This window comes from Hippocampus zosterae, chromosome 11 (assembly GCF_025434085.1).
Source record: "Hippocampus zosterae strain Florida chromosome 11, ASM2543408v3, whole genome shotgun sequence".
Taxonomy (NCBI): Eukaryota; Metazoa; Chordata; class Actinopteri; order Syngnathiformes; family Syngnathidae; genus Hippocampus; species Hippocampus zosterae.
Window position 1 is genome coordinate 3,772,411 of NC_067461.1, and position 12,357 is coordinate 3,784,767.

Here is a 12,357-nt window from a genome sequence, read left to right on the forward strand (position 1 = left end):
AACAAATGTGTTTGCTCTCTTTTTCCCCCCCCCCCCTGCTCTTTGGCAGCAGGTGAAAGTGACGACTGGGCTTTGACAACTTGGGTGCAGTGCCATCTACTGGTCACTGAAATATCAAGTATGACACGACACAAGGCCGCCTGGAAGACAGGAGTGACCTTTCCTAACACTTTGCTTTCAGATCCAATTGCAGGAGCGTTTTCAAACAACAACAACAACAACAAAAAATCTCTCTTCATGAAGAGAGCGACCCTCAGTTTTTATGGATTCAACTGAATTATTCTAGTGACCTCCCCCAAGAATTTCAGCTTGATTGAAAGTTACTTGTGCGCTTATTTGTGGACAGTTGGTTGTTAAAATAACAGATTTTCAGCTATTTTCTTTCATTTCTTAGTGAATTATGCATGAATCTTAATTACAAAATTCAAGCATGTAGAAAATGTGGTGGTGGGGGGGGGGGGGGGGGTTTCATGACAAATTTGGGATTGACTGGCCTGGGTGAGGCGGCCCGGTAGTCCAGTGGTTAGCACGTCGACTTCACAGTGCAGAGGTACCGGGTTTGATTCCAGGTCCGGCCTCCCTGTGTGGAGTTTGCATGTTCTCCCCGGGCCTGCGTGGGTTTTCTCCGGGTGCTCCGGTTTCCTCCCACATTCCAAAAAACATGCGTGGCAGGCTGATTGAACACTCTAAATTGTCCCTAGGTGTGAGGGTGAGCGTGGTTGGTTGTTCGTCTTTGTGTGCCCTGTGACTGGCTGGCGACCAATTCAGGGTGTCCCCCGCCTACTGCCCGAAGACGGCTGGGATGGGCTCCAGCACCCCCCACGACCCTAGTGAGGATCAAGCGGCTCGGAAGATGAATGAATGAATGAATGGCCTGGGTGAAGTTCACTCTCATTTTGGCCCTCTCGTGTAGCTTCATAGTTCAAAATATTGAAAACAATCACTCAGTATGATGCAGGGGCAGTTCCCAACCACTACAAATGTGAAAACACCCAATTAATCTGATAACGCCAATGAAAACAGAACATTTTAATCTTTACATGGCTGGCGGGTGTCATTGTATTAGATATGATTTGACTGTGCAGGTGTGGCCTCATGTAATGTTAAAGCCGTGAGTGCGTGATGTCATCTTCTCCTTTTCTCTATTCGGTCAACCCGCACGAAATGCGCCACTCGTTCAAACGCATAAAGGACACATTTCTTTGTCTCACCCACGCGACTGTGGGTTTATAATGCGAATGCTGCATATGCCATTAGGGGGGAAGAGCTGTGTGTGTGTGTGTGTGTGTGTTGGACAGAAGGGTATAAACTTGCTTAGCCTCAGGGAGTCAGGCAATTCTAACCGCAAGACACATGGAACTTTTACATAAAAGCAGCGTTTAAAATAAATGTCTCTGATGCACCTGCCAAGGAAATTGATGGAGACCCCCCCCCCCAAAAAAAATACAATGAAACCTCTAAAGCAGTCTCCAACGTTTGAAAAAAAAATAGCTCACCGAGGAAGTGCTCATTTGAAAATGTTCGCGCAGATGTTCAGAAACCAAGTTTTGCCTTTTGAATTGTGTCATGTAAATGTAAGCTCGCTGGGCGTCAGGATGATTTTTTTTTTTCGGTTCACGACCTTAACATTTCGGAAAGACATTTGTCATCTTTTGACCTGACTTGCTACGGGACAACTCAACATGACTTTTTTGGAATGCGGGAGGAAAGTGGAGCACTCGGAGGAGAATTGGAACAACACTGCAAACTCCTCATAGGAGCATCCGACCTGACGTTCAAACGTGAGCCGTGCCAACTATGAGGCAGGCTTGCTAACGTCTGGGGAAAAAAAGGTGCTGCCATGAACTGGGGGAATCAATTACTTCTAGTTCCATAACTTCATTCATTCATCTTCCATACCGCTTGATCCTCACTAGGGTCGCGGGAGGTGCTGGAGCCTATCCCAGCTGTCACCGGGCAGTAGGCGGGGGGACACCCTGAATCGGTTGCCAGCCAATCGCAGGGCACATAGAGACGAACAACCATCCACGCTCACACTCACACCTAGGGACAATTTAGAGTGTTCAATCAGCCTGCCATGCATATTTTTGGAATGTGGGAGGAAACCGGAGCACCCGGAGAAAACCCACGCAGGCCCGGTTGCCAGCCAATCGCAGGGCACACAGAAACGAACAACCATTCGCACTCACACTCACACCTAGGGACAATTTAGAGCGTCCAATCAGCCTGCCATGCATGTTTTTTTTGGAATGTGGGAGGAAACCGGACCACCCGGAGAAAACCCACGCAGGCCCGGGGAGAACCTGAATCAGTTGCCAGCCAATCGCAGGGCACAAGGAAACGAACAACCATTCGCACTCACACTCACACCTAGGGACAATTTAGAGTGTTCAATCAGCCTGCCATGCATATTTTTGGAATGTGGGAGGAAACCGGAGCACCCGGAGAAAACCCACGCAGGCCCGGGGAGAACATGCAAACTCCACACAGGGAGGCCGGAGCTGGAATCGAACCCGGTACCTCTGCACTGTGAAGCCGACGTGCTAACCACTGGACTACTGGGCCGCCAGTTCCATAACTTGCTATAAGAAAATAATAATAATAATCGCTTCAAAATCGGCAGCATCCCGGAGCGTAATCAATGTTCCGCTGTATTTAGCTTGATGGGGGGGGGGGGGCCCGATGCTAAACGCCTTTGCAAAGGATTGATGACCTGGCGTGTCCATTTAATGTCCTTCATCAGCCATCCATAATCATCTGACAAGCTGCGATCTCGGCCCAAGAGTTTCTTTGCGCTGCACTACATCACAGCGGCGCACAATGAAATGGGACGTTAAGGCCGTCAAGTGACATCATGCAGCAAGCCCCCCCGGGGACAAATATAGATCATGTTTATCTTTTAACAGATGATTCATTTGTGACATGGTAAAGAGATCTCCGCAGACTGCCTTCCGTCCAGATCATCTCGGCGGTGGATGGTGTGCTGCAGGGCTGGCGGTGAGGGGGTCGGGGGCAAATGACTGCACCATTGAGCAATGTTGTTTTACTAGAGGACTATCTTACAGAGATGTTTAATGTCGCAGAATTGTGCCGAAATAGCGCATTGATTAGCGATTAAACAAATGAGCAAAAGAGAATCCATCTACAAAAATAGGCAAGGGACAAAAAAAAAAACCCGAAATAAATAAATTTAAAAAAACACCAAAGAGGGTGTTTTTTCTCGCCACCCTCCCCCCTCGCCACACGAACCCTTGGGATGCGGCACTCCAAGGTCTTTTCATTTGAGCACATTGCATTATGCCCCCTGTATCTCTGCTCATTTTTCATCCACGTTGCATTAAGTATTGATATTGATTTCTTGTAAATGGCGGCGAAATGGATGGCTCACGCTTTTTTTGTGTGTTATTGTTCTGCGGCACTTGTAAGGTAATTTATTACGGGCTAAGGGGTCCGGGCGAGGCCTTCCAGCACCGCGTCACTACCTCTGGAGAACTAAGAGTAACACATTTTTGCAGCCGGGCCACTGCTCGTATGCGAGAAAATGTAAGAAAACAGTCTCTTGAAGTCACTGTAAGGTGAAAATATTCATTCATTCATCTTCCGAGCCGCTTGATCCTCACTAGGGTCACGGGGGGTGCTGGAGCCCATCCCAGCCGTCTTCGGGCAGTAGGCGGGGGACACCCTGAATCGGTTGCCAGCCAATCGCAGGGCACACAGAGACGAACAACCATTCGCACTCACACTCACACCTAGGGACAATTTAGAGCGTCCAATCAGCCTGCCATGCATGTTTTTGGAATGTGGGAGGAAACCGGAGCACCCGGAGAAAACCCACGCAGGCCCTGTTGCCAGCCAATCGCAGGGCACACAGAAACGAACAACCATTCGCACTCACACTCACACCTAGGGACAATTTAGAGCGTCCAATCAGCCTGACATGCATGTTTTTTTGGAATGTGGGAGGAAACCGGAGCACCCGGAGAAAACCCACGCAGGCCCGGTTGCCAGCCAATCGCAGGGCACACAGAAACGAACAACCATTCGCACTCACACTCACACCTAGGGACAATTTAGAGTGTTCAATCAGGCTGCCACGCATGTTTTTGGAATGTGGGAGGAAACCGGAGCACCCGGAGAAAACCCACGCAGGCCCGGGGAGAACATGCAAACTCCACACAGGGAGGCCGGAGCTGGAATCGAACCCGGTACCCTCTGCACTGTGAATCCAACGTGCTAACCACGGGACTACCGGGCCGCCCAGGTGAAAATACATTTCTGGAATTTTTACCCGCAAGAGTCAGGAGGCTTGTTGTTGAAATTTAACGATTCGAAAATGAAAATGGCTCTCAAACTCTGCGTCCATTGAACGTACTGAGACAACGCCCCTCAACCACCTGGAAAAAATGGCCGTTGCTTTCTATGAGAATCTGTCTTATGCCTAATCATAACGGCAAGTTTGAGCCGGGGAAATACAATAGCTTCAAAGTGTTCAGTGGCTGGAATATAGACGATTGAGTCATGGCGGGGCTTTTCCATGCCACAACAACGAAGCGCTCTAAAAGCGGCAACGCAAGGCGAAGCTGGCGTCTGACTTTGAAAAAAAAAACGTTTCAGCACTATTTCGTCACTCTCTGCAGGACCTGCACGCACTCATGGTCAACAATGAGGCACTCTAGAGAGCTCATGCCAGCAGAAGATGCGTTTTTAGGGTTTTGCCAAAGCTAGCGAGTCGCAAGTGAGCTGGTTCTCATCTCCCATTTAGTGTGACATGCTCCTCAGTCTTTTCAAAAAGCATTCTATCAATCTTATCCCGAGTCGCGTCGCGGGCGTCTCTGTTTTTTGAGGGAATATTATTCCGTTGAGCGGCGGAGCCGCACTTGTGCTGAAATCCATTGGCAGTTTTGTGACAAAACGCGGCCTTCTTGACAAACTGGAGTGGTTTACTTGCATTGTCATCCCCGGCCAATTTCTTTTTTTTTTTTCTCCTCCCGGCTGCCGCAAGCCCCGGCAACTCATTTGCATTTCAATGGCCCGCCACTCTGCCTCTATATTGCCTGATATTGTCTGCCTTGTATGAGTTCAATGTCTGCATCTGCTGTTCCACTAACCAAAGGAAGCAAACATATGAAATAAGGCTCGCGGAGCGGCCGCTATTGATGGCGAGCGATGATGTAAAACCAAGCCAAACAACATTATATGGGATTCAATAAAGAGCTCTTGGCATTAAAAATAAAATAAAAATTCCAACCATGTTGCGGTTTTACATAAATGCACATAGAAGGAGACGATCATATTGTATGATGATTAGTCGACACATTGCGTCACCCTGTGTCAATGCATATACAACCATTGTCATGGGGTGGGGGGGGGTGACGAGTTCATGTGTGTGGGACAACACATGGCATCCACATTATGAAGTGCGTAACCGTACTATGGTCACACATGGACAAATTGCTACATAACGACACGCGTGTTGACACACGGTTGCAGACGTATAACGACACACGTGTTGACACACGGTTGCAGACGTGAATTTAAGTATTTTAAATTTATTGCTGACTTTGTTAATGCTGATGGTCGTCGGTAAGTTCTTATTTAAAAAAAAAAACATTTTCCACGTCCTTTTGGATTGATATTTTTTTTCAGTTATCCCATACAAATATCGTGATCGTACGGTTATCGAGATACCTGGCAAAAATATTAAAATTTTGGCCGTAGCGCACAGCCCTGGTTCGTGTACTGATGCACTCACGTCTTTTTAATCAAAACGAGTTTTCCAATTCAATTTGGAGCGAGAGTGAAAGCCACAGTTTTCAGTTTGTTTGTTTTTTTTCCAGAACAGCAGGGGTTCAAACCCAGGACTTCACTTCGAGGCAGACGTGCTCAACACTTCCACACTGCGTGGCCCATATATCTCCTGTATTGTCTCCTATGGGGGAGAAATCGGTTTCAACGTGTGATACGGTGCACGTACGTCAATTTAGAAGGAGAAGAAATGCCCCGAAGAGAAAGTGATACGTCCCGTTTACTGTCTGCGTCACCGCAACACCCACGGCGGACCGCAAGCGCTGCCTGGTGCCACGCTGTCGGGACGGCGCCAGTCACATGACCCCGCGGCCGAGTCCCACAGAGGTCCCTGCGGTATCGCGGAATGCCCTCCGCAGCGCCGGTGAGCGCGCTCGGACAGGATATACGGCGTGTCGCGGGGGGGGGCACGGGCAGTTACCGTTGAAAGTGGTGAGGATTTACTGGAAGTTCCGCTCTTGGAAAGATAGAGAGCAGCAAAGTCCTGATTCATTTCTGTTCACGGGATGCTGGAGGGAAGGTGTGGGCAACCTTTTGTACTCAAGTGCTACAATTTGATTTTTTTAAATGAGCAGATGGGTCAAGTCACGAGACAAAAACATTCTTTTTGACAGTAATTGGATTGTGTATCATTTATCCATCCATCCATTTTCTGTTCCGCTTTATCCTCATAAGGGTCGCGGGGTCGCGGGGGGGTGCTGAAGCCTACCCCAGCCGTCTTCGGGTATTAGGCGGGGGACACCCTGAACCGTTTGCCAGTAAATCGCAGGGCGCACAGAGACGAACAACCGTATTATTCACGATGAATCAATTAAACAATTAATGAAAGCGGTATTGAGAAGAAAATTAAATTCATTCATTCATTCATTCATCTTCCAAGCCGCTTGATCCTCACTAGGGTTGCAGGGGGTGCTGGAGCCTATCCCAGCTGTCTTCGGGCAGTAGGCGGGGGACACCCTGAACCGTTTGCCAGCCAATCGCAGGGTACACAGAAACGAACAACCATTCGCACTCACACTCATACCTAGAGACAATTTAGAGCGTCCAATCAGCCTGCCATGCATGTTTTTGGAATGTGGGAGGAAACCGGAGCACCCGGAGAAAACCCATGCAGGCCCGGTTGCCAGCCAATCGCAGGGCACACAGAAACGAACAACCATTCGCACTCGCATTCACACCTAGGGACAATTTAGAGTGTTCAATCAGCCTGCCACGCATGTTTTTGGAATGTGGGAGGAAACCGGAGCACCCGGAGTAAACCCACGCAGGCCCGGGGAGAACATGCAAACTCCACACAGGGAGGCCGGAGCTGGAATCGAACCCGGTACCTCTGCACTGTGAATCCGACGTGCTAACCACTGGACTACCGGTCCGCCAAAATCAATTCAATTGAATGAAAATGTCAAAATTCTCAGTGATCAAGATTAAAGGACGCGGCAAATTGCGGACCTTTTTTTTTTTTTTGTTGGCCACCACAGGCGCAAAGACGAGCGGTCGGGTTTAGCTCAGTTGCTGCGTAACAAAATCCAGACTGTGGGACTAAAAACAAAAGTCTGAGTGAAAAATCAATGAAAAAAAAAACCCTTCCTCTGCCTCGCGCCCCTTTCCCGTTTTAACCTCTGCCAAATGCAGCCTCTGTTGGAAAACAATTAGCGTGGAGCCGCGCGGCGGCGGCGGCGAGCAGGCCGCCTAACAGCTGTGTTTGGGCCACTTGTTGTGCGCCTCCAGCACGGATAATTACGGTAATCCACAAGCAGAGCAGTCACTCGGGGAGTTTAATAATGCACAAGTAGTTTCTATCTCTTTATAGATCACGTTACCGCGCCACTCACCGACGTGTAATTTAGATCAATCCAAAAATACGGCGGGGGCTATGAAACGGCCGCCTTTGATAATAGTTGGCAGGTAGCAGTCACCCGCCGTCGTCCCCCAGCTTCGGGGTAATAAAAGGCTTCATTCCGCCCTCCATCGTAAGGGGGGGCCCTGCTGCGCTAGGATGCGTAACCCGGGCAACAGATCCGTGAAGCATTATAGGACTTGATTTAATTTGTCTAAATGGGAGCTGGAGTATCTTCGGTTCTCAGTTCGAATGTCCCTGTTAACCACCACTACAATGTAATGGGCTCCTCAACTCGGTGGCGCTGATGGCGCGCCGCCGCTTTTTTTTCCCCTGCTCCGGTTTTGTTTTCGCGCTGGACCGTGTACGCGCTTGCGGGCGAGTGCGAGTATGCTGCAAACGCGTGTGTACTAAGGGTGTGGAAAATAATCGATATTAATCGATACATCGGGGCGGCCCGGTAGTCCAGTGGTTAACACGTCGGCTTCACAGTGCAGAGGTACCGGGTTCGATTCCAGCTCCGGCCTCCCTGTGTGGAGTTTGCATGTTCTCCCCGGGCCTGCGTGGGTTTTCTCCGGGTGCTCCGGTTTCCTCCCACATTCCAAAAAACATGCGTGGCAGGCTGATTGAACACTCTAAATTGTCCCTAGGTGTCAGTGTGAGGGGGGTTGGTTGTTCGTCTCTGTGTCCCCTGCGATTGGCTGGCAACCGATTCAGGGTGTCCCCCGCCTACTGCCCGGAGACAGCTGGGATAGGCTCCAGCACCCCCCGCGACCCAAGTGAGGATCAAGCGGTTCGGAAGATGAATGAATGAATAGCATTTATGCTAATTTCCATGAGACCATATATGGAATTTCACAAACTGGGTCAGCGTTAGGCAGCCCGGTGGTCCAGTGGCTCCAGTGTCAGCCTCACAGTGCAGAGGTTCAATTCCAGCTCCGGCCTCCTTGTGTAGAGTTTGCATGTTCTCCCCCCCATGGGCCAGAGTGGCTTTTCTCCGGGTACTCCGGTTTCCTCCCACATTCCCAAAACATGCATGGCAGGCTGATTGAACACTCTAAATTGTCCCGAGGTGTGAATGTGAGCGTGGATGGTTGTTCGTTTCCTTGTGCCCTGCGATTGGCTGGCAACTGATTCAGGTTCTTCCCGGGCCTGCGTGGGTTTTCTCCGGGTGCTCCGGTTTCCTCCCACATTCCAAAAACATGCATGGCAGGCTGATTGAACGCTCTAAATTGTCCCTAGGTGTGAGTGTGAGTGCGAATGGTTGTTCGTTTCTGTGTGCCCTGCGATTGGCTGGCAACCGGGCCTGCGTGGGTTTTCTCCGGGTGCTCCGGTTTCCTCCCACATTCCAAAAAACATGCATGGCAGGCTGATTGAACGCTCTAAATTGTCCCGAGGTGTGAATGTGAGCGTGGATGGTTGTTCGTCTCTGTGTGCCCTGCGATTGGCTGGCAACCGATTCAGGGTGTCCGCCGCCTACTGCCCGAAGATGGCTGGGATAGGCTACAGCACCCCCCGCGACCCTAGTGAGGATCAAGCGGCTCGGAAGATGAATGAATGAATATTTAAACCTGGCACATTCAAAGCTATCGAATTGGGGCGTCGTTCTGAGGCCTGCTTGATTTGCAGCATTGAGTCAATGATCGGTTTTATTTTTGGCCTCTGCAGGGGACTCTCCTGGCTTTTTGGAGACCATCGGAACAATTCAAAGGAGCTGCCCGACTTACCCGCCCTCCCTCGTCTCTCTCCCGGCTTTCAACCCCACGGATCTTTGTTTTAAATGGCAATTCATTCCGTTCGACCGCGTTAAACATCCATTTCCTCGCCGAGCGCGCATTATGAGCCGATAGAAGGCATAAAAAAAAGCTCTGCCGCCTCCTCCCTCTCGCTGGCTCAGTTTCTTCCTCCCAGGCCGAGACGCCATCCGCCAGCCTCATCGCGGCGGCCCGCGTCCAACCAACAACCGGGTCGAAGGAAGGAAGGGGGGAGGGGCGGGGGGGGGGGGGGGGGGGAGGCGACCGGCTCTTTAGTAGTTTTATACCTACTGCAAAAAAACAGTAACGATTTTCAAGGGCCTTTGAATTCCTCCAAGGGAGCCGGCGGCTTGATAAAACATGCATGAGGTGTTCGGTAAACAATGCCCAATGGTCTTATTCCTTTTAAATAAAACTATTTCCATGAGACAGAAGACAGACTTTAATATCGCCTTAAATATTAAAAGAGCGAACTGAGCCTCATCTATTTTTCATTTATTGGGCCCGCGCGTGAGGGAGTCATCAATCTCCAAAGAAATTACTGACATTTTCATTTCAAATAAAAAAGGGTACACTTTATCCAGCGGTAATAGGGATTGCCACTCTTACACTGGGAGCATTTAATGGCTTCTGGAGTGCTGAAAATTACTTTTTTTTTTTTTTTCCTATTTTCCGGGAGAGTTTAAAAAAAGATTCTGGTTATAACCTTGCGGTGGAACTTCAAAATGTAAGTTCGTGCAATAACGGGGGGTGACAAATGGGGCTTGTTGCGCATTCTAAATAGTTGCCAATGAGTACAAACAAGAGTTTATTGGCGTCGTCCTTTTGACATGCCGCTGTTTTGATATATTGCTGTAAACGTCCACATCATTACGGCGCCTCTCCTCGCAATTTTTTTTTTTTTTTTTTGCCCGCGGGGGGCACGACGACGCTTTGTAATTACTTCATAATAAACAAATGGTTTGGGTAATGCGGAAAGAGGGGGCGGAGGGGATGTTGAAAGACCCACAGGCATGGGAGAGAGAGGATTACCCGGGAAAGGAGACCCACTTTTCACCCCCCCCCCCCAAAGAAAAAGCCGTCAAGCCTTCACCACGAGGCCCCGTCCCATGTCTCGCCGCACTCCCCCTTACGGAATCGCCCCTTGCTGAATTATGAATCACCGAGCGGTGGTGATATATGATAAGACGTGTACATACACCGTAGAGTGTTGCAGTGGGGAGGGGGGGGGGGGGGGCGTACGGTATAGTTGGCCCGGATTTATAACAAAACCTTGACACGGTCGCTTCCTGTTGGCTGAAAAATTGTCCAACAACATGGAAGAGTTTGTACGCAGTCGGCTATTTGTTTTTAATATCCGAACACAAGTCAGCCACTCACGCCGCCGTCTCATTTGCATCGCTAGATTGAGACGCCGCCAGCGTAATGGCTCGGTTGATGGAAGACGCTGATGAATAGAGCTCTCGGCCCGCCGTGGCACCTTTGTAAATGTTTGATTAGTTTTGAATGGATTACCGTTTAGATGATCGGGTTTTGGGGGCCCGTGCCCGGATTTGCCATTCGGAGACAGTTCCTCACGGGTGTCCAGGTGACTGGCGGCCGCGTGCTACGTTTGTTTGCGTGGGGGTTGTCAAAATGTTTGAGAACGCCGTTGCTCACTGTCATGGCGGGTCGTCGTCGGGCATGAGCACACTAAGGTGACTTTGTTTTTTTGTTTTGTTTTTTTAGGGATGTTTCTCTCGGGCCTTTTGTCCAGACAGATCTATAATTTTGATCAATGAAGATTTTTTAAACTTTAGTCTGACTTTACAAAAATGTGTTTTCAGCAGGTCATTTTTTGTGCCCTTTTCTATGATGTCGATGGTAGAAATTCATTCATTCATTCATTTTCTGATCCGCTTCATCCTCTTATGGGTCGCGCCTATTCCAGCTGTCTTCGGCCACTAGGCGGGGGACACCCTGAACCGGTTGCCAGACAATCGCAGGGCACACGGAGACGAACGACAATCGGCGCTCACACCTTGGGACAATTTGGAGTGTTCAATCAGCCTGCCATGGATGTTTTTGGAATATGGGAAGAAACCGAAGTACCCGGAGAAAACCCACACTGGCCCTGGGGAGAACATGCAATGCATGTTTGTGGAATATGGGAAGAAACCGAAGTACCCGCAGAAAACCCACACTGGCCCTGGGGAGAACATGCAATGCATGTTTGTGGAATATGGGAAGAAACCGAAGTACCCGGAGAAAACCCACACTGACCCTGGGGAGAACATGCAATGCATGTTTGTGGAATATGGGAAGAAACCGAAGTACCCGGAGAAAACCCACACTGGCCCTGGGGAGAACATGCAATGCATGTTTGTGGAATATGGGAAGAAACCGAAGTACCCGGAGAAAACCCACACTGACCCTGGGGAGAACATGCAATGCATGTTTGTGGAATATGGGAAGAAACCGAAGTACCCGGAGAAAACCCACACTGGCCCTGGGGAGAACATGCAATGCATGTTTGCGGAATATGGGAAGAAACCGAAGTACCTGGAGAAAACCCACACTGGCCCTGGGGAGAACATGCAATGCATGTTTGTGGAATATGGGAAGAAACCGAAGTACCCGGAGAAAACCCACACTGGCCCTGGGGAGAACATGCAATGCATGTTTGTGGAATATGGGAAGAAACCGAAGTACCTGGAGAAAACCCACACTGGCCCTGGGGAGAACATGCAATGCATGTTTGTGGAATATGGGAAGAAACCGAAGTACCCGCAGAAAACCCACACTGGCCCTGGGGAGAACATGCAATGCATGTTTGTGGAATATGGGAAGAAACCGAAGTACCCGCAGAAAACCCACACTGGCCCTGGGGAGAACATGCAATGCATGTTTGTGGAATATGGGAAGAAACCGAAGTACCCGCAGAAAACCCACACTGGCCCTGGGGAGAACATGCAAACGCCA

The 12,357-nt window shown here is 49.6% G+C and overlaps 1 long non-coding RNA gene across 1 annotated transcript in view; it reads left to right on the top strand.

Moving 5' to 3' along the window:
• Positions 1–504: 504 nt before the first annotated feature.
• LOC127610597 (uncharacterized) overlaps positions 505–12,357 on the top strand; it is a 157,899-nt gene continuing 146,046 nt past the window's right edge. The window contains exon 1 of the long non-coding RNA XR_007964962.1: positions 505–550. This is a non-coding gene — a long non-coding RNA (uncharacterized LOC127610597). The remainder of the gene's footprint in view (positions 551–12,357) is intronic.